The sequence below is a fragment of the Mesoplodon densirostris genome, chromosome 14 (genome assembly GCF_025265405.1).
Source record: "Mesoplodon densirostris isolate mMesDen1 chromosome 14, mMesDen1 primary haplotype, whole genome shotgun sequence".
NCBI lineage: Eukaryota > Metazoa > Chordata > Mammalia > Artiodactyla > Ziphiidae > Mesoplodon > Mesoplodon densirostris.
The window spans coordinates 334,340-353,642 of NC_082674.1; the positions used below are offsets into that span (position 1 = coordinate 334,340).

At 47.9% G+C, this 19,303-nt stretch overlaps 2 long non-coding RNA genes across 10 annotated transcripts in view; one reads left to right on the forward strand and one right to left on the reverse strand.

Annotated features, from left to right (window-relative positions):
• LOC132501167 (uncharacterized) overlaps positions 1-18,151 on the forward strand; it is a 60,373-nt gene extending 42,222 nt beyond the window's left edge. For 2 of the 9 annotated variants that reach the window (XR_009534173.1, XR_009534172.1), the window contains 4 exons: positions 5,266-5,342; positions 5,756-5,997; positions 10,415-10,657; positions 11,412-18,151. This is a non-coding gene — a long non-coding RNA (uncharacterized LOC132501167). Of the gene's footprint in view, positions 1-3,235; positions 3,389-5,265; positions 5,343-5,755; positions 5,998-10,414; positions 10,658-11,411 lie in introns of those variants that run through there. The other 7 variants (XR_009534176.1, XR_009534180.1, XR_009534179.1 and 4 more) reach the window with 7 other exon arrangements.
• Positions 5,625-18,688, reverse strand: LOC132501168 (uncharacterized). The gene is made up of 3 exons (XR_009534181.1): positions 18,458-18,688; positions 10,439-10,633; positions 5,625-5,973 (listed from the first exon to the last, which is right to left on the reverse strand). It is a non-coding gene; the product is annotated as an uncharacterized LOC132501168 (long non-coding RNA).
• Positions 18,689-19,303: the final 615 nt, after the last annotated feature.

Below are 19,303 nucleotides of genomic sequence, written 5' to 3' on the forward strand. Positions count from 1 at the left end.
AGAACCACAGCACCTTCTGTCCCTAAACTGCTTGAATCAGTGGGTGCCCGTTAGGACAGACGAAGTCAGGCCTCATTGGAGCAGACTGCCTTTGGGAGTGGTAGAAGGTAAAATGTGAAGGGGAATGCTTGCTCTGGCGGAGGTTTGTCATGGCAGGTGGGCCAGCATGAGACCATTCAGAATCTCCAAGGCTCCAGAGATTTCTTGGCTGGGAGCATCCCTCTGATGTGGTGTGGGGACTCCTACCTTAACAGGACCTGGCTGGGCATCTGGGGGAGGCAGAATAAACGGTTTATTAACTTAAGAGAGCGAGAGAATCACCTGGGGGGTTCCACCAAACCACTTAAAAAGCCTTGTACCTGGATTCTTGAGCCAACCCTCAGAAAACTTATCTAGATCTGGAGTAGGGCTCAGGAAGCTGCACTTTTCATAAGCTTCCTGGGCAGTCCCACCACAGTGGTCCATGGATAGAGAGACCAAATTATTGTGTATTCTCGGTTGCTTTTGGGAGTCAAAGTGGTCAATATAAAAAACTGCAGCAGGCATATGTATAAACAGGGAATATTCAAGGCAAGCAGAGGTGTATAGTTATTCTATGCATGACTCAGATTTGAGAAAAGCTAGCCTGGTGGTTAAAGAACACAACCCTGAGGACAGACAAACCAGATTCTTTCCTACTGACTTGTGTGATTTTGACCAAGTTCTTTTATCCTTCTGACTGTTTCTTCATATGGAAAAGAGCTATGACTGTACATTTAGCACAATATTCTCTTTCGGCAAAGGTTGCTCTGGGTCCATTTGTGTTCTCTGCAACTTAACCCTTTCCAGTGCACAAGCATTTTTAAGTTGTTTGGTGAAGTATTACATTTGACTTTCAACAGTTCATTACTTTGGGCAAAGCTTATATAATGCTGCAGAGACTAGAACCTATGCAGAGATAGTGAGAGGATGTTATAAGCTTATTCTGCTGGTTTATAAAAAAGTTTAACCTTTTCTTCTCTTCCTCCACCTGCCACCAAGAGAAGAGAAAGAAGGCAGAGCCTGGAAATGCACACCAAGCAATGTTTCTGTGTCAGTTTGCCTTTTATTCCTCTGTCAGTACTTCCCAGAGAGATTTCACCAAAAGTGCCTAAGCTTGCCATGGCCATTGTTGTGAAGAAAATTTCTCTTTATTGCTAGTCACATCCCCTTTTCCTTCTCCTGGAGGCTTAATGGATGTTTGGGGGCAGGAAACAAAATTTAAACTAAAACATCAATTGAAACAGCCTTCGTCCTAAGTGTGGTAGTTTCGAGTGTGAATCTTCTCACGGTCTACTGAATTCTGCCCCAGTGGACACTGTTATTAAGGGGCACCCATAGAAACATCGCTTATTGTTAGAAACCATGACATAATACAGAGCCAAGATCGACATTATTCTTCACGTGAAAGACTACAGAGAGCCAAGCTCAGTAGTTCACCCTCAAGTGTTGTCCAGCAACTTACCTTTTGAAGCCAGACAGCAGCCCGGGTCTTCAGAAGGTGACTAGGCAGCCCAGAGCACCCTACTGACAAGTGTGCTCACCCATCCAGCACAGAGGGAAAGGTCCCTGTTATGGCATCATATATAAGCCTGCTGTAATAAGGTTTGCTGGTGCAAAGGCTCTCTCACTGAGGACCCCAGTCCTGGAAGGCTTCTCCTCTGGCGAGCTGCCAGTTCAATCTTCTGAGCCAGGCTCACGTCCCAGGGATGGGTCACAAAGCTGATGACAGTAACTGTCACCTCGATCCTCACCCGGCCCACCCTCCCTGCTCTGTGGATGTAGTCTTGCAGGGTGAGAGGGAAATCATAATTGATGACTAGCTCCACCTGGGTGCTGTCCAGGCCCTGAGAGGCGATGTCTGTGCAGAGAAGAATGTCTCGGGAGCCCTTCTGGAAGGACTGGAAGATGCCTGCTCTCATTGAGGCTGGCATTTGTCCCTGCAGTCTTAAGTGTTGGATTTTGTGGTCATCCAGAATACATACCCCAGCCAGTTCACAGTGCTGTAGCAATTACAGAACACCAGAACAGTTCCTGCGGCGCCAGTCTTTATGCTCTGTCATGCTGCCTAAGGATCTGTACCAACCCAGTCACCTTCTCTGTTCCCTTCGGCCTCATGAATGTCTGTCTGACATGAGGCATGATGCAGTGGAGCTTGTCACTGGTAACGGGGGTTAGAGAGTCTAAGCTGGCAACTTTACTCAGCAGCTGGCCTACACCTTCGGGAAATGTGGCACCCACCAGCACTAACTGAGCTTTGGGATTGAAGGGGTCTTTTATGTCAGCTGAGCCTTCTGCTATATGGCTCCCCTCCAAGATGTAATCCACCAGTTCCAGGAAGATTTCATCCAACAGCGTGTCTGCATCATCCAACACCAAGAAGGAGAGCTGCTCCAGGCTGATCAGTTGAGTTTTCAGGGCCTTCCACAGAGCCCCCGGAGTGGCCACCAGAATATCTGCTGGAGGTTGTTTGGACAGTTGCAGCCTGATCCTCCTCATGCCATGGCCTCCCCCTAACTCCCGCACCTGGAGGTCCAAGGAGCTGCCCAAGGCCTGGGCCACAGCACGCACCAGTTCGGCTAATTCTCAAGAAGGCACAAGAACCAGGCCTTGAGGAGCAGGGATACGACAGGGGTCCAGCCTTGGCTGGCCCAACAGCCGTTGAAGGAGAGGTAGCATGTAGCTGAGAGTTTTGCCACTGCCGGTTTCTGCGGTGCAGAGAATGTGGCAGCCCGAAGAAGTGGGGGAATGGTACTCAACTGCACGTTTGTGGGCCAAACAACTTCGGGAGCAGCCTCTTGTAGTGCGCTCAGAACGGGGAGCTCCAGACACTTCAGTGCAGCTGCCCTTGGGCGAAAGGTTCCGCAGCGCTGGAGCCTCTTGTTGCGCGCACTCGATGGAGAAATGGTCCGCGTGGGTGCACCGATTCCTCCAGCCCCACGAAGAGAGTGGCGCGGGTTCCAAGAGCCCAGCGTGAGGTGAGCCGGCTGGTTCAAGTCGGGTCGCCGCACTGACATCAGCGTCAGCCCAGGACGCGCCAGCATCGGCCGTGGGGGGGCTCCGCTGGCCGCTATGCCGCTCTTCCTGCCGCCGCTGTAGAGCCCGCGGGATGCGCACCACGGGCAGAGGCTCGTTGGGACCGCGGACCGTCAGGTCCCGGCAAGGCGCCAGAAGCAACCGAGCCGCGAGCGACAACAGCCGAAGCCGCCGTGCGAGAGCCATACACCCCTTGTTGCGGGAGAGGCGCACGACAGTGACGTCACAGGCGCGCCAAGGCCTCGCGGACGGTGGCCGGCGCGGCTCAGTAAGGCCCGCGGACTCGGCGAACTGTGTGGAAGGAGCGGGATCTGTAGAGCTCAGCAGCGGCGAGGTCTGTAGGTCCGAACCGGGGATGGTGACTCCAGACCCCCGCCAACCTTGGGGAAGGGCGCGCGGCGGAGGCAGGACCGGGGTCCGACGATGCGCGGCGATGGGGCCCTGGCATTACGAACCAGGAGGGCGGAGGGCTTCTGGCGATCCGATGTCCGATCCCTGCCATGCTCTTTTGTCGCCCTCACAGCTCCTGTCATGGCTTGGCCAGTTCGGGTCTCCCCGTGACTTATGATGAGGGTGCGGCGATGTTTTCCCAGATGTGGTCCCCGTGTAAGGTCTTTGAATACAAGTATTTATTGAGAGTCTGAGTGAATGGGTCAGGCCTGGGGGCCGAGACCAGGAGTCCGGAGTCGTAGGTCCAGGCTCACCCTTCCCTTAGAGCTCCCCAGAGAGCTGAGGGCCCCGAGGGCAAGCTGATGGCTTTCAGCGTATCTTCTCTTCAGTCAAGAGAACTCATCTCTTGGTACTTTTCCCCTTTCTTTTCAGCTGAGGTTCATTCTCCCCTCCCTTGTCACCCTTTCCAAATTCTCATCCTGAACCCACTGCTTTCTTGGGTAGTTCACCTCCAACGGCTTTCCAGTCAGATACCTCAATTCCGTAAACGGCAGAGAGGAGGGTCCTGCTACAGGTTTGTGTCTTGTCTCACAAAGCCACGGTCAGGCAGAATATTTTACTTTAGTTCAGTTGTTCAGGTTGCCAAAAAGCCTTAGACAACAGGTACTTCCTGAACGGATACCGAAAATGGATGTCCGATCATTTCTGTAATTTCCAGTGTCTTGGGTAGGAGATAAGGTAAACGTGGATTATTCACCTGGGAGGTTATTAACATCTGGCGAAAGAGTTTTACTTTCATCAGATACCGTTATAGAGATAAATACTATCAAATTTCAAATAGCATTTTGATACACGATAGACGTTCTGGAGAGTTGAATGCTAAGCCAGCAGAGGAGAGGGTTTTGAGTCCTCATGGGTGAACAGAGTCACTGGAAAGAGCAGTGGCTCCTGAGTGAGGGTGATTTTGCCATCACCCGTCCTCCAGAACGTTTCACAATGGCTGGAGACATTTTTCTTTGTCACATCCGGGGTGTGGGGGGTCGGCGGTGCTGCAGACATCTAGTGGGTAGTGGCCAGGATGCTACTACATATCGTACAAGGCATAGGACAGCCCTCCCCACCACCCCAAAAGAATTATCTGGCCCAAAATGTCAATAGTGTGCTATGGAGAAACCTTGGATAGAGGCTGAGGACTGAAGAGAGGCTGAGGTTCTCACATGTACTCTCACATCGGGTTGTCAGTCACATTTGCCAGACCCTTGTGTGGCCCTGCCCCTTTCCTAGAATCTGTAGCAGGCACACTGATGCCATTGCTTGTCATGGCCTTGGGATGAGAAAACCTTGGGGGCTCCTCAAAGTCATAAACACAGGAAGGAAGGAGTGATTTAGGAGGGTGACGTGGGAGAAGAGAGCTTTAGGAAGAACAAAATTGTCCTCATGTGTTTGGGAAATGTGCCAGATGGAAAAGAGATGAGGTGTGCCATGGGGTGTACCATTGCAGAAGGCAGACTGGGACTGATGCGTGACAGGGAGTCAGATTCTGAACTTGATGTAGACTGCTGTAGCAACTAGAAGTGCCTAGACCTGTCTAGACAGTGCTGGGTTTTCTGTCACTGCAAAGTTCATGTATAGGCTGATGACCAGTGACTGGTGATATGCAAGAGGGGATTTCATATAAAGGATGCTCTAAGATATTGTGATTCTACACCACTTTTACGATTCTTTCCCAGAACTCGGAGCTCGTCGTTCGTTAGCTGAAGTGCTCGTTGGATGTCTGCTCTGACATGTTTCATCCATTTACATGTGCCACTCATTTTTCAGGTACAAAACAAAGAATCGCTTTGCACAAAGCCAGAAGGGATACACTGAAAGAATGATCAGAAAAGAATAATACATAGGTAAGCATTTACATTGTCTTTCTCCACATATTTGAGACAGGGTAGCTGGTTAGTGGCTGCTTTCTCGTGCTCGAGCCCTTACAACGTGATCTCCTCAGAATGTCATAGTGATAGGAGCCTGACTGAGCCTGTCTGTCTCTGCCCGTGGACCCTAGTTTCTTCTTTTCATTGCTTTAGGTACTGCGTAAGGCCCTTCTGTTTTCCTCCCACTCACAGCAGACACGGAGTAACCTCTAGTTGTGACTGAGATGCATATTTCACAGTATAGTACTTTAGAAATGAGAAATGTTTACTTATTGTGGAAACAAATGTAGGCTCCTGGGAGTGTTCGTGTCACTTGGTAATGTTTTTCCCAGGGCTGCCAAGGTAACTGACTTTGCCTGGTTACTCCCTACGTCTTCCATTCGATGCAGCAGGCCACCGCTAGGCCTCTCACCTGAAAAGTCCAGAATCGGGAAGACACAGGCTGTATCAGTTGCCCTGCGGCCTTATTCACAATAGCCAAGATGGTGAAGCAACCCAAATGTCCATCAACAGGTGAATGGATAAAGAAGAAGAGGTCCATGTACACAATGGAATATTCACCATGGAGAACAATGAATTACTGCTCTTTGAGGCACCACAGATGAGCCTAGAGATAATCATGGAACATGAGGTAAGTTGGAAATCAAAAGACGTATATCCTATGATATTACTTATAGGCGTTATCTAATAACTGACCCACAGGAAAATATTTCCACAGAGAAAGACACTCACAGATGTAGGAAAAAACTATACTTATCTAAAAGGAAAGGTGGGAGGAATGGATAAATTAAGATCAGTGTTACATATACCAATACATATTATATACATGTGTCACAAAGACCGACCATATAGCAAGGGAGGTCTACAGAACACTGTGTAATATTTTGCATGGGAAGAGGATTTGTATATGAATAGACATATATAACGTACAAATGAGCCAGATTGTGTACAACTAGGGCAAACAATATTCTAATCATTACCCCGATTACAAAAATTAAGACAACCAACAAGAAGTAATAAGACATAAACGTATGGGGGTTTCTCCTGGCACATTCCATTCTAATTTACAACTTAGGAACACGACTTCCAGAAAGGCTCTGCTGCCCTACTACCCAGATTGGGGAATGGAGAAATGCTGCCTCCTAGTGGCCGTTTCACACAACAGCAGCTTTAAACCCACTGCTAATGGTCACTAACTATTCACCAAACGTGCAGTTCTGTAATGGCACCTGTCCACCAAAAAATTCCTGGGGTCGAAAACCGAATAAGAAATTCAAAAGAGGGCAAACTTCCAAGAAGACAATCTCAAGAGGTATATTGTATGCACACTTTGTTCTCCTTTTTTTTAAACAGAAACAAAAACGGCTTGGAAAAATGATGAATTTTAGGTATTTGTAAAGACACGCAAACCCAAATTACAAAAACCTATCAGCTCACAGCACTCAGAATGGCCATTAGCAAAAATGCTGCAAGCAGTAAATGCTGAAGCAATTGTGGAGAAGTGCGTACCCTCTGTTCTAAGGGGGATGTGGTAAGGGCCACTAATGAAAACACAATGGAGGTGCTTTGAAAAGGGAAACATTGCGCTACCAGGCAATCAGTCATACCCACTGCTGGACCTGTCACCTGAGAAAATGAGAATCAAAACCTCACAGACTGGCAATTCTGCACTCCAGCAATACTTACCATAGCCAACACTTGGAAGCAACGAAAATGTCCATCAACAGAGGAGTGTACCAAGAAGCAGTGGTCCATGTACACAGTGAAATATTACTCCAATAAAAAGTTTAAATTAAATTTAAAAACAAACATAAGTAAGGAGACGTAAGCATTTGGGGGTTTACCTGGGCACATTCCTCTCTAATTTATAACCGAGGAACACCACTGGCAGGAAGGTCTGTTTCCCTAGTACCAGCGTGGGCAACTTAGAAAGGCTGCCACCGTCTGGCCGTTACCTGCAAAAGCAGATTTAAAGCCTGTGCTAATGGTCACTTCATGTGAACAAGTACTGCAGGGCTGTAAATGAAACCTGCCCTCAAAATGTCTTGAGGGAGGTAATGGCCAAAAAATTTCAAAATGTGACACATACTTTAAGAAAACACTTTGAAGAGCTAAGCTGTAATCACAGTTTGAAAAATAAGAAGGACATGCCTTAAAGCTTAATGTCAAGGGATTATGAGACACACGGAAATTCAACCACAAAGAGGTATCAGTTCACACCCCTCAGAATAACCTTCAGCACGAAACCCATAATCAATAAATGCTGGGGCTTCCCTGGTGGCGCAGTGGTTGAGAGTCCACCTGCGATGCAGGGGACGCGGGTTCGTACTCCGTTCTGGGAAGATCCCACATGCCGCGGGTGCCTGTGCTCCTCAACGGGAGAGGCCACAACAGTGAGAGGCCCGTGTACTGCAAAACAAACAAACGAAAATAAATGAATGAATGAATGAATGCATGCATGCATGCTGAAGGTGTTGTGGAGAAATGCATACCCTCAGCTTTCAGTGGGATGTACCCTGGAAAGAGCCACTAATGAGAACAGAATGGAGATGCCTTTAAAAGGTACACATTGAGCTACAATATCATTCAGCAGGCCCATTCCTGGACCTATAACCAAAGAAGACAGAATTGGAAAGGCACAGGAAGGCAAATGTGCACTGCACAGTATTACAATAGCCAAGATATGGAAGTAACCAAAAAGTCCAGCAACAGATGAGTGGACAAAGAAGAACTGGTACCAGTACAGACAAAATATTAGCCAAGGAAAAAAAGGACACATTGCCCTGTGCAGCACCGTAGATGATTCTAGATGTAATCACACAACCTGGAGTAAGTCAGAAAGAGAAAGACACATATCGTATGATATCACTTATAGGTGTTACCTAAAAATTGATACCAGTGAAGATATTCCCACAGAGAAGGGCTATCAGAGATTCATTAAACAAATTTATGGTTCACCAATGGAAAGGTGTGAGGATTGGATACATTAGGATATTGGGGTTAACAGATGTATACAAACACAGGTGAAATATATAATCACCAAAGACCTACGGAATACCAAGAGAAGACTATTCAACATTCTGTCATAACGTACATGGGATAAGGATCCCAGGAAGAATAGACATATGTTTATGTATAAAAGAACCACATCTTGCACACCTAGAACAAGCCAAACCCTGTAATAAAACTTGCTGTGATAAAAAAATAAAAATTAAATAAAAACAATGAACAAGAAGTAGTGAGACATAAACTTAAGGGGCTTTTTCCTGGCACATTCCATTCTAAGTTATAACCTAGAACACGACTTCCATTGAGGCTCTGTTGCCCTAGTAACAAGATTTGGTAAAGGAGAACTGCTGCCACCTTGTGGCCGTTTCACACAACAGCAGCTTAAATCCCAGCGCTAATGGTCAGTTGATATTCCAAATAATTTCAGGCCTGTAAATGACGCCTGCCCTGAAAACAAATCCTGGGGTCATATATCGAACAAAAAATTCAAAAGACGTCCATATTTCAAACCGACAGTTTCAAGAGTCATAATTTATGCATATTTGGCTTCTGTTTCTTTTCCTTTCTTTTTTTGTTAAAAAAATGGGAATGGAAAAAGGCTGAACATCAGGAATTAATAAAGCCATGCAAGTCCACTGTACGAAAACGTTCACCTCACAGCCGTCAGAATGATTATCAGCAAAAAAATGTCTAAAAGAATAAATGCTGAAGGGGTTTTAGAGAACTGTGTACCCTTTAGCTGCTGGTGGGACGAAACCTGGTAACAGCCAGTAGTGAGACCAGATTGGAGGTGCGTTTAAGGGTAAAAATGGAGCTACCATGTGATCTGGTAGGCCCACTAATGGGCCTATCACATAAGTAGACCAGAATCAAAAAGACACAGGCTGGCAATCCTGCACTGCAGCAACATGTACCATCCCAAGACCTGGAAGAAACCAAAATATCCATCAACAGAAAAATGCACCAAGAAGAAGTCGTCCATGTACACAATGGAATATTAGCCATGAAAAAGCATGGAACAGTGCCGTTGGCACCACCATAGAAGGATCTACAGATAATCACCCAACATGAAGTAAGATAGAAACCGAAAGACAGACATCCTATGACATCACTTATAGGTGTTACCTAAAAATTGATACCCATGAAATAATTTCCAAGAGAAGGACACACATAGATTCAGAAAACCAAATTATGTTTAACCAAATGGAAAGGTGTACGGAATGTATGAATTAGGATATGGGGGTTAACAGACATGTACTAATACATATGAAATATATAATGACCAAGTACCTATGGGATACGAAGAGAGGTCTACTCAACACTCTATAATAACATACACGGGAAAGGATCCAAAGAGGAATAGACAGATACATTGATAGGATGAACCAGAGACTGTACACCTAGGAGAATCTACATTTTTATCAAATTTGCCCTGATTAATAAAAATTAAATTTAAAAAACAAACAATAATTTAGGAGATATAAACTCTTGGGGCTTTTCGCTGGCACATTCCACTCTAATTTGCTGCTTACTAACACAATTTCCAGGAAAGCTCTGTTGCCCAAAAACCCAGAGTTGGAAATGTAGAAATGCTGCCGCCTTGTAGCTGTTTCCCACAAGAGCAACTTTAAACCCACAGCTAATGGTCACTTAACATTCCCAAGGACTCAGGGCTGTAAAGGACACCTGCCCTAAACAATTGTGCGGAGGTAGGGAATGGCTAAAAAAATTCAAAACTGGCAAATTTTCAAGGAGATAGTATGGAGGGGTAAGTTTTACTCATTTTCAAAAAAGAGGAAAATGGGTAAAAGCTCAACATCAGGAATTATTAGACTCATGCAAGTCTAACCTCCAAAAATTTTCAACTCACACATGTCAACTACCATCAGCAAAAAGTCTACAAGCAATAAATGCTGAAGGGGTTTTAGAGAACTCTGTACCCTCTAGCTTCTGGTGAGATGTGAAGTGGTAACAGCAAATAATGAGAACAGAAAGGAGCTGCATTTAAACGTAAAAATTGAGCCACCATTTCCATGCAGCAGGCCCACTGCTGAGCCTCTCACCTGAGAAGTCCAGAGTCGAGAAGGCACAGGCTTCAACAGCTGCACTACAGGAATTTTCACAATAACCAAGACATGGAAGTAACCAAAATGTCCATCACCAGATGAGTGGAAAAAGAAGGAGTGGTCCATGTACAAAATGGAATATTCGCCATGGAAAACAATGAAACACTGCTCTTTGAGGCACCATAGTTGATCCTGGAGATAATCACAGAACATGAGGTAAGTCGGAAAGCAAAAGACATATCCTATGATACCACTTATAGGCGTTATCTAACAACTGACACAAATGAACATATTTCCACAGAGAAAGACACTCACAGACTTAGAAAACAAACTATGCTTATCTAAAAGGAATGGTGGGGTGAATGGAAAAATTAAGATTAGGGTTACCATACGTGTACAAATACCTATTAAATACATATATTAAAAAGACCGACCATATAGCAAGGGAGGTCTATGGAACACTCTGCAATAATTTACATGGGAATTGGCTCTGTACAGGAATATATATATATACATATATAATGCACAAATGAACCAGATTGTGTACACCTAGGACAAACAATATTCTAATCATTACCCTGATTAAAAAACTAAAACAACGAACAAGAATTAATGTAAGATAAACTTATGGGGGTTTCTCCTGGCACATTCCATTTTAATTTACAACCTAAGCACAGGACTTCCAGAAAGGCTCTGCTGCCCTAGTAACCAGATTTGGGAATGGAAAAATGCTGCCGCCTTGTGGCCGTTTCCCACAACAGCAGCTTTAATCCCAGCGCTAATGGTCAGTTGATATTCAAAATAAGTGCAGGCCTGTAAATCACACCTGCCCTGAAAACAAATCCTGGGGTGGTATATCGAACAAAAAATTCAAAAGACGTCCACATTTCAAAACGACAGTTTCAAGAGGCACATTTTACGCACATTTGTGTTCTGTTTCTTTTTCTTTCTTTTTTTGTTAAAAAAACAGGAATGGAAAAAAGCTGAACATCAGGAATTAATAAAGCCATGCAAATCCAGTGTACAAAAACTTTCACCTCACAGCCTTCAGGATGATCATCAGCAAAAAAAAAAGTCTACAAAGAATAAATGCTGAAGGGGTTTTAGAGAACTGTGTACCCTTTAGCTGCTGGTGGGATGTAACCTGGTAACAGCCAGTAGTGAGACCAGAATGGAGGTGCGTTTAAGGGTAAAAATGGAGCTACCATGTGATCTGGTAGGCCCACTAATGGGCCTATCACATGAGTAGACCAGAATCAAAAAGACACAGGCTGGCAATCCTGCACTGCAGCAACATGTACCATAGCCAAGACCTGGAAGAAACCAAAATGTCCATCAACAGAAAAATGCACCAAGAAGAAGTCGTCCATGTACACAATGGAATATTAGCCATGAAAAAGCATGGAACAGTGCCGTTGGCACCACCACAGAAGGATCTACAGACAATCACCCAACTTGAAGTAAGAAAGAAACCGAAAGACAGACATCCTATGACATCACTTACAGGTATTACCTAAAAATTGATACCCATGAAATAATTTCCAAGAGAAGGACACACATAGATTCAGAAAACCAAATGGAAAGGTGTAAGGAATGTATGAATTAGGATATGGGGGTTAACAGACATGTACTAATACATATGAAATATATAATTACACAATACCTATGGAATACAAAGAGAGGTCTACTCAACACTCTATAATATACACGGGAAAGGATCCAAAGAGGAATAGACAGATACATTGATAGGATGAATCAGAAACTGTACACCTAGGAGAATCTACATTTTTATCAAATTTGCTCTGATAATTAATAAAAATTAAATTTAAAAAGCAAACAATTTAGGATATATATGCTCTTGGGGCTTTGCGCTGGCACATTCCACTCTAATTTGCTGCGTACTAACACAATTTCCAGGAAAGCTCTGTTGCCCAAAAACCCAGAGTTGGAAATGTAGAAATGCTGCCGCCTTGTGGCCGTTTCCCACAAGAGCGGCTTTAAACCCACAGCTAATGGTCACTTAACATTAGAAGGACTCACGGCTGTAAAGGACACCTGCCCTAAACAACTGTGCGGAGGTAGGGAATGGCCAAAAAAATTCAAAACTGCAAATTTTTCAAGAAAATAATATGAAGAGGTAAATTTGGCTCACTCTCTTTTAAAAAAAGGAAAATGGGTAAAAAGCTCAACCTTGGTAATTATTAGACTCGTGCAAATCTACTCTACAAAAAGGTTTCAACTCACACCAGTCAACTGGCCATCAGCAAAAAGACTACAAACAATAAATATTGAAGGGGTTTTAGAGAACACTGTACCCTCTAGCTTCTGGTGAGATGTAAAGTGGTAACAGCCAATAATGAGAACAGAAGGGAGCTATAATTAAAATAAAAATTGAGGTACCATTCAATCCAGCAGTCACACCACTGGGCCTCTCACCTGAGACCTGAATCGAGAAGACCCGGGCTGCAAAATCTGCACTGCAGCCTTATTCACAATAGCCAAGACAGTGAAGCAACCAAAAGGTCCATCAACAGATGAACAGATAAAGAAGAAGTGGTCTATTTATACAACAGAATATTAGCCACGGAAAACAATGAAACACTGCTATTTGAGGCACCATAGATGAGCTTGGAGATAATCACAGAACATGAGGTAAGTCAGAAAGCCAAAACCTATATCCTATGGTATCACTTAGAGGTGTTAACTAATAATTAACACAAATGAACATATTTCCACAGAGAAAGACACTCACAGACTTAGAAGTATGCTTATCTAAAAGGATAGGTGGGGTGAATGGAAAAATTAAGATTAGGGTTACCATACGTGTACAAATACCTATTAAATACATATATCAAAAGACCGACCATATAGCAAGTGAGGTCTATGGAACTGTGGAGACGTCCCAATCACCTGACTGCCCTCCGACCTGCCGTGAATTGGAGACTGAGACCAGGCACGCCTCTCTCCTCCATTCACTCAGGGACAGACTGGGGGTCATGGGAACCTCAGAATCGAAACCAGATTCTAAGACACCCCTGGGGTGTCTCCTAGCCAATTTTACAGCCCTCGGTTTCTCCCAAGTTCTCCGTTGCCGACGGCTTATTTTCTATTCCACTGTGGCCAGGCCACAATATCCTCTAGACAATCAATCCAAATGGCCTCCTGAAGGGACTTTCAATTTTAACATCCTCCGTGATCTAGATAATTACTGCTGCAGGATGGGCAAATGATCCGAGGTCCCCTATGTTCAGGCCTTCTGGTATTTACGCTCCCGCCCCTCCCTCTACGTCGATTGTTCCACTTCCCAGATCTTTCTTGCCAAACAGACATCTCCTACATCCAAGCCCCTAATTTCCTTTGATGAGGACTCCTCTCCACTAGGCGACCCACCCGAATCTCTCGCCTCTCCCCCTTCCAGAGCTCCTCTCCAGCCTCCACCCAACCCTGAAGCGGTCCCTCCTCATCCCGCAGCCGCCGCGGCCCATCCAACCGCTCCCCCACCTCCCTCAACGGTTTCTCCTCCCTCGCCCCTTGCTTTGCCAGTTAGTGCACATACACTCTCTCATGACTCCCAAGATCCAAATCTCCTCTGCCCTCTGAGGGAGGTAGAAGGAGCGGAAGGATTAGAGTTCATGTTCCCTTTTCCCTCCAAGTTCTCTCTCAAATAGAAACGTGATTAGGCTCCTTTTCGGCGGACTCTTCCCGCTACATCAAATAATTTCGCTACCTCTCTCAAGCTTACGATCTAACCTGGTATGATATCTCTGTGATCCTATCTTCTACTCTGACCCCTGATGAGAGGGAAAGAATTCAAACTGCTGCCCAAAACCATGCAGATCAGGTTCACCTTACCGACAACTCCATGCCTGTCGGAGTGACTGCTGTACCTGGTACCAATCCAGGCTGGACTTATCAGGATGGCCAAGATGGCCGTCATAAACACGACCTCATGATCCAGTGCCTCCTGGCTGGCATGCAGGCTGCTGCTCATAAGGTAGTCCGTTTTGAAAAACTAAAAGAGATAATCCAAGAACCTAACGAAAATCCAGCTATCTTTCTCAATCGCCTTACAGCGGCCTTAACTTTCTACACCCAACTGGATCCCGACACCCTGGCAGGGGCAGCGGTCCTAGCCACCCATTTTATCACCCAATCAGCCCCGGACATCCGAAAGAAATTAAAACGGGCAGAAGACGGCCCTCAAACCCCTATTCGAGATCTGGTAAAGATGGCCTTTAAAGTCTACAATGGCCGTGAGGATTTAGCAGGATCCAGCTGACAGGCTCGGATGCACCAGAAGGTGGCCCTCCAAACCCAACCTCTTGTAGCCGCCCTAAGGCCGGCCATCTCCCATGTATCACAGCATCCATGGGGTCCGCAAAAGGCAACCCCGCCGGGGGCCTGCTTCAAATGCAGAAAAGAAGGCCACTGGGCTCGCCAATGTCCCAATCCCCGACCTCCTTCTAAGCCCTGTCCCAGCTGCGGGTTAACGGGCCACTGGAAGAGTGACTGCCCTACGACTGGCCCTCCCTCAGCGTCTCCACGTGGGGGGGCGGGCCGACCCAATGGCATTACCACTCGAACTGCTGGGATTGGCTGACGACTGATGGCACCCGGACTCGAAGACCCCCATCACCCTCACCGAGCCCAGGGTAACGCTACAGGTAGCGGATAAGTCCATTTCATTTCTGGTGGACACGGGGGCTGCCTCTTCGGTCCTGCCTACTTATTCCGAGCCAGTTTCTCCTTCCCAGATCTCGGTCATGGGTATTGATGGCAAACCATCCTTCCCACTCCAGACCGGTCGACTCCCATGTCGTAACAAAGGACTCCCTTTTACTCATTCCTTCTTAGTCATACCATCCTGCCCAGTTCCCTTGCTAGGCCGAGATGCCCTTTTCCACTTAGGGGCCTCCCTCCAGCTGGATAGACTCAACCCTAAGGTCCCCTCCTCCCAACTCCTGCTTCCTCTTCTCGGCCTGTCTCTAGAACCCTCCCCCTCCTATCCCCCTCTTCCAATCACACGGAACCCAATCAATCCCCATGTCTGGGATGCTTCTAAGCCCATAATAGCAACACACCATTCCCCCGTCCTCATCGGCCTAAAGGACCCCTCCAAATTTCCATCAAGGCCCCAGTTTCCCATCTCTGAGACTCACCTTAGGGGCCTACAACCTATTATCACCAGACTCCTAAACCAGGGACTCCTTATCCCCACTGACTCTCCCTGAAACACCCCCATCCTGCCTGTCCGCAAGGCCTCTGGGGATTATCGCCTGGTCCAGGACCTCCTACTAATCAATGAAGCCATAATCCCTCTCCACCCAGTAGTACCAAACCCATACACCTTGCTCTCCCATATCCCCCCATCCACAACCCACATTATGGTTCTGGATCTCAAAGATGCCTTTTTCACTATCCCTCTACATCCCGACTCCTATTTCCTCTTCACCTTTACCTGGACGGATCCGGATACTCATACTTCCAGTCAGCTCACCTGGACAGTTCTTCCCCAGGGCTTCCGCGACACTCCTCACCTCTTCGGTCAGGCGCTGGCACAGGACCTCACTTCCTGCTCCCGTACCCCCAGCACACTCCTTCAATATGTAGATGACCTCCTCCTTTGTAGCCTATCTCAGCCTCTCAAGACAACATACTGCAGATCTCCTCAATCACCTTGGCTCTCGCGGTTATCGGGTCTCCCCAGCCAAAGCTCAGTTATCTGTATCTTCTGTAACCTACCTGGGGCTCCATCTTACCCCTACCACAAAAGATCTAACAGCCGATCGCACCCGGATTATCCGTGAACTCCAGCCTCCGGAAACAGCGGAACAAATTCTCTCTTTTTGGGGCCTTATAGGATTTTTCCTACACTGGATCCCTAACTTTGCTCTCCTCGCTAAACCCTTATATCTAGCCGCTAAGGAAACCCCTCAAGGACCCCTCACCTCTCCTTCCGCCGTTCAACAGGCCTTTCTCACCCTCCGTAACGCTCTGATATCTTCTCCTCCCCTTTCTCTGCCCAACCCAAACCGACCTTTTCACCTTTTTGTGGATGAACGGGCCGGAATAGCCACTGGACTCCTTGCCCAGCCTGTAGGGCCTTCCTACCGCCCCGTGGCTTACCTCTCCAAACAGCTACACCCAACCATTCGGGGATGGCAACCATGCCTTCGGGCCCTAGCAGCAGCAGCCGAACTGACCAAACAAACACTACAGATACTCAACCACACAGGAATAGGTAACATCTCCGACTGCTTTCTATGTGCCTCACTTGGCCGGCCGCCCTTGGCTGCTGTCCCACTCGACCAGCCCTTCAATTCTACTTCCTACACATCCCAAAACCCACCTTCTTCCCCGTTAAAAGTCCCCATATTCCTTGATTCAAAAATATCTCACCATCTGTTACAGCAGCCGCCCAAATCTACCTGATACTGGGTTTCTTTGCAACACATCCCTCACGGTAAACACATCAATTGAAGCACCACCAGGCATGTTTTTGTGGTGCAATGGTTCCCTCACAAGAGATCAATTCTTCCTCCCCCTTCCCATGTATCTCTGTTACTCTCGTCCCACAACTCACACTGTATAGCCAAGATGAATTTTCCTCGCTAATCACGCCGCCCTTTACCCGACAAAAAAGAGCTATCTTTCTTCCTCTGGTCGCAGGCATCTCTCTCGCCTCCTCCCTGGTCGCTGCAGGCATCGGGGGGGCGGGGGGGAGCTCTAACACATAGTGTTTCAACATTCCGCGACTTAGAACATAAGCTCCAGCTAGCCATTGAAGGCTCCGCCGCCTCCATCTCCTCTCTCCAGTGCCAAATCACCTCCATAGCCCGAGTCGCTCTCCAGAATCGACGAGCCCTGGACCTCCTGACGGCCGACAAAGGAGGTACCTGCCTCTTCCTACAGGAGGAATGCTGCTGTAAACGCCCTCCATCGCTTAAGAGAAGAACTCCAACGCAAACACCAACAGTCCGCCTCCCCAATTCCCGATTGGTGGCGATCCACCCTCTATACCTGGCTAACACCAATCTGAGGCCCCTTAATTCTCATCTGTATCTTGCTCATGTTTGCCCCCCGTTTTCTTAGGTTCCTTCGCCGGCGCATGGAGGAAGTCTCTCGGGTGGCCACAAACCAAATGTTCCTCAGTCCTTACACCTTGCTTCCTACAGAAACCCCCACTGGTCTCCCCTAAGCCTCGGACCTCTGGTCGCCCGACTCCCCTTTCGACGCCCACATTCAGCATGAAGTAGCCAGAGATCGGAACGCCGCCCCATTACACCAAAGATGTCGGGATGTAAGGCCAACTGGCCCGAGGCAGGGGAACGCAATCAGATTCACAGGTTGCATCAGACCGAAACTCTCTGGACCACCCAGTTCCAGAAACTGACCTGGAGACATTCCGGACCACCCAGTTCCAGGAACTGACCTGGGGGATTTCCACCCGGCCCAGCCTTCCCGCCTTTCGAGGGATGGGACTAGCGGTCCCAAGACTGATGTAACCGGCACCAGATAGTGCCACGACACCCGAAGAGACCACCAGATAAGGAATTCCCTGCGCCCTCCCAGATTCACCACACCCCTTTCCCTTCTTCCCCTATAAAATCTTGCCCAGCCCTCGCCTGGGGGCGACTTCTCTGGTCCCTTTCTCTCGGACCAGTGAACCTCGCCCGGGAGCGCCCCCTAATAAAGCTCACTTGAAGCGTTCCTCTGTTTCGCGATGCCGTTTGTTAAGATCCGACCTTACACTTACACATCAAGGATGGCTCTGAGCTGAATTTCTGCAAAACAAGACTATCCCATGCAAAGAACAACCCAGTAGAGCTTTGTACCCCATCAGCTACAGAAGAGAATGGCCGCAGGCTACTGAAAGCCAGCAGCATTTACAACTTAACTCCCATGGCCTCTGCAGTGCTACGTCTGAGTTTTCTGTTTCTGCCCCTGTACCAAACAGCTCTGGTGTAATTCCTCGTTCCTTCTTCCACCCACCCCCACCAACCCCCGTCCCCTTACCTGCGGTCCGCAGCCCTCCGCTCCGCGCTCGGATTCCGCTGGGGTGCCTGGGACCCACGGGACGGGTCATTCCCAGCCGCCGAGCGCTGGCTACCTAGCCCCCCGCAAGCTCGTGTGGTGCTAACAGCTAGGAGCCCCAAGGATGCCCCGGGCCAGATGCGCTCTGGCCGGGACGCCCACTTCCGGGACACGCTCCTCCGGGAGAGGCGCGCAGACCGCCGCCGCGCTCAGGTGACCCACAGCCAATGCCGAGCAAGACCCGCCCCGCCGTCGCCGCGTCCGCGCGGCGCAGCACAATCACGGCGCTCCAGGCACGGGCGCCGGAACGCCCACTTGCGGGACATTCTCCTCCGGGAGAGGCGCGCAGACCGCCGCTGCGCTCAGGTGACCCGCACCCAATGCCTAGCAAGACCCGCCCCGCCGGCGCCGCGTCTGCACGGCGCAGCACGATCTCGGCGCTCCAGGCACGGGCGCCGGGGGGCGGGCGTCTCCTCTCCTGAGAAGCAGCTAGCGATGCCCCGGGGCGCGGGCCCCTGCGGCGCGGAGACCGCTCCAGGCTGGACTCACCGACACCAACGCCGCCAGGAGGAGCGCTTGGCGGGACTCGGCAAACAACCCAATGTTTTAAATGGAAAAGGGGCTTCAAAAGACCCTTCTCCAGATAAGACATACAAATGGTCAGCAAGCACATGAAGAGATGTTAATCGTCATTAGTCGTGATGAAATGCAAGTTAACACCACAACGCCGACCCCTCCACACACTAGAAGGCCTACGATCAAGAAAGCTAAAAATAACAAATGTTGGCAAAAATTTAGAGAAACTGATACAGAACTTTCCATAGGGAA